This window comes from Centruroides sculpturatus, unplaced genomic scaffold (genome assembly GCF_000671375.1).
Source record: "Centruroides sculpturatus isolate CEXI.00-Female unplaced genomic scaffold, Cexi_2.0 scaffold2214, whole genome shotgun sequence".
In the NCBI taxonomy this organism is placed as follows: Eukaryota; Metazoa; Arthropoda; class Arachnida; order Scorpiones; family Buthidae; genus Centruroides; species Centruroides sculpturatus.
The window spans coordinates 21,316-25,167 of record NW_019386421.1 but is presented as its reverse complement, the minus strand read 5'-3'; positions in this window follow the sequence as shown (position 1 = coordinate 25,167).

The following is a 3,852-nucleotide window of genomic DNA, read 5'->3' as shown; positions in this document are numbered from 1 at the left end:
TTCTACGGATAAAGGGCGTAAGTATAAAGGGTCGAGATAAATGAATGACAATTTCAAGTGAAATACGGTAATTTCAAGGGGAAAAATACGATTTTACCTGGTAAGGTTGCCAACGTACTCTGCTCCCAAACTACCCCGCTCTTAAACTTTATTACGTTAATCATTAAACATTAAACATTATCATACGTGAATCATTTTATAGTAAATAATACGAATTTAGAAGACTTTATAACTTACCCGAATGCTATTCGGCTTCTTAAAAANCCGCGATTTCTGATATTATTTTTCTGCGAAAACTTCGTTGACCTTTGGAGACATCATTAATATAAATAATTTTTATGGCCGTTAAATAAGAAATGTTTCTTTCACAAGAAATGTATAAAATTACAGTACTAAACAGACGATAGGTCGCCTAACTCGCCGTAGCGTGACGCTAGACGGCGAAAAATATATATTTAATTATAATAAAGTTACAATAAATTAAGTTAATATATAATTATATATACAGTACCTAATTTATATATAATTAATATATAATTATATGTACAGTACCTAATTTATATATAATTTATATAATACTGTCCAGACGATAGAAATCTCTCCGTAGCGTGGCGCTACGGACGGCGGGTAAGTAGTTCGGCTGCCCGATGACGTTTTACGTATTATAGGAGTTATTTTTACCGTTGTTTACGGATAATGCCACAATTTTTATAGGAATCATAACTATAGGAAACGGTTTTATAGGGGGATCTACTGTATATGTATCTGGACTTTAACCCCTTTTTATCTGCGATCCCTACTTAATTTTTACACCTCCATTTTACAATGAAGTTTTTACTAATCCCCCTTATAATGTATGGTGAAAAACAGACCTCTGAATGGGCATAATCTAAATATCTGTGTTTCTCATACAGTTTTAAGGCTCAATTCAAGCTCAACGAGACGGTTGGGACCTTATCGGAGCTGTAGAGCAGAGGTTCTCAACTGGGGGTACGAGCATAAATCGATGGGGTACATCTAACTTTCATTATAAAATGGCATATGTTAATCAATTTTCTGTAAATTATTAACACTTCTTGTGTTATTATTTGATAAGTATATTACACCCTATAACATGGATTTGTATAACACAGCGAAAAAATTGCGATCGTGTTCGTGTAACAGGCTAAAAGAGACTCGTATAACACAGTAAAACTTGATGTTATATAGTTTTAGGGAGTGTGGAGACTCGCCCCATCCGGGTACTGAGGTGCGAGCAACAACAAGCATTGGCTGCGTATTTTTCTGCTGAACACCATGTACAGTAACGCTCTTTTGGAACATGTTTGGTGCGTTGGCGTCACATTTGATAGTGTCTTTCATTTATGTTACCTATCGCTACTTGAAACTGACCAATGAGGCTTTTTGTTCCAACACGTCACTCATTGTTCAGCAGATCCAGGTTGTTACGTAACAGCTATTGATTTGATCAGTTACAACTGTTGAGTCTGCTGAATGCAGCCATTGAATCACATGACTACATGTGGAGCGTCGGTCGATGCGAGCTATGGCGAGCCTTGACGATATGGAGCATGAAGACTAGGGAGTATACTGATACGTGTTAAAAACTGACCTTTGGAGGTGAACATCACACAAAGAGTTGCATTTATAGATATGGTTCCTTTGACTTTTTTACATGTATCGGGGATCTACAATTCTTGGGTGCAAAACCCCTCATTCAAAGCTTGAACCTTACTCACTTTCAACATTTTAAACATTAACAAATTTGTAACACATTTCTTTCTTTATATACTGTACTTACTTTGTGCACATAAACATAAACTTATAAATTTTTACAGCCATTTTAAATTTTAGTCAACATCTTGAATGATTCCGACTTTTAGTTTAAGCAATGCTGTTCTATGTCAAAAAAGCCTTGTTTCTAGACACTCACTAAATGGAAACTACAGTACTCTGTAAGAAAATGTATTAATGTACTACCTATATGTAGTGTAGGTAGAAGAATAATGGCATTTCGACAGAACGTTTATTTGTACAAATTTTTTTGCATGTCAATTTGAGCATTTTATTGGCCAGTTTAAAATTATAGTGATTAGCGGTCTCGAAAAGTTCAAGAAAGGTGTATGTTAGAATCGAGAATATATGGTAGTTGCCAATCTAAGTAATATTTTCCGAAAACTTAGTAGTTCTCTAGTGGAGAAAAAAGACATGAAATGATAATGAAAAGGTGATACTTGTAAAAATGGTAATTGCTCTGTAATGGTAAAATGGTTCTGCAAAATATATTTTTTCAATAAATGCCTTAAAAGTATCTTAAATTCTTACAAAATAATGTCGATTCATTAATTAATAGTTAATACAATTAATTTATAAGAGTAAAATTTTTATATAAAATGGTTTATGAAAGCTTTGAGTTATATTGTAAATTGATTATAGAGTATTTTAAAAATTTATATTCTTTCTAATTTCAATTTTCTTTTAAAGACATTTTAATATTCAATATCACTTATGTTGAATGTATACAATAATAACATCCTATACAAGTACAAGCACTGCATTAAAAACATTATAAAAAGTTTATCACCCCAATGGCTTACTCTATGACACCAAAGTTTTGTAAATTAGTCAGTTTCCATTGTTGGAATCCATATTGATGGCATAAAAGTTGAAAGGAAAGAAAATAATTTTTGAAGAGAAAAATGATATCTTTAAGTGATGAAAATGGATAAGAAAGTAAAAGTAAGAAATGATTTTTTAAAATAAAACTGTTCATGTTAGAACAATAAAATTTAAATAAATAAATATAGCATATACTTCAATATCCAGTTTATTAGCAATATTTACATAAAATTATCCAAAATTTTATCACAGTTACAAATCTAATATAAATGGAACATGGTGCAAAACAGACCTGACAAAACAAAATGGGCATAATCTAAATATCTGCATTTCTTGTACAGTTTTAAGGCTCAATTCAAGCTGTCAATGAGACGGTTGGGACTTTCTTTTTCTCCATCTTGCCAAATATCTTGTTTCTGCATTTTGCTGCTGTACATTTTTACATCACTTTCAGACTGCAGAAAAGTGGAGTCTGTGAGTGATGTAAAAATCTACAACTTTTGCTGTTATAGTAGAGAGGTTGAGGCACACGTATTTAGCCCGAAACGTGTACGGGTAACGGGTGAGCGCCGCCACGTGGCAGTCCTGGACTGTCGATAATGGCGTTTGCTACGTGTAGCAAGTCGTGTAGCTTGGTGAGTACACGATCGGCTTAAACGTCATTTTTTTTGTGTTTGGGGTTAAATTTATGATTTATTTTATTAAAATAACGATTATTTAAGCATTTATAAATAACATTGTAAAGAAACAGACGATTTTAATCCAAAAATTATTTAATTATTTATTGCCTGAATTTTCATTTTTTGATAAAAATTTTTTATATTTCTCATTTTATCATCAGAAGAGGTGTTTATTAACAGATAAGTAAATAAAAAAAATTAAAATGTAAATTAAAATTTTTTTAATTATGGGACTTATTAGTCCTGTCATGCTTTAGAGCACATTTGGACTTAACAAGTTTTTTCTTCTTTAATATTTCGAAAATAAAATATTTTTGTTTTATATAAAGATCTTTTATCATAGAAATTTGCAAATTAAATGCATAATTATATATATTAAGTATTTGTTAACTTTTACTGTATAATAAGGTCAAAATATAAAAAAAAAATTAAAATGCATGACAAAACTAAAATAAAATTTATTGGTTTAATAATTTATGATTAGTAAAGATGTAAAAAGCTATTTTTTCCCATTTACACACAAGAAAACTTTACGTAATGTGCATTTTGTATA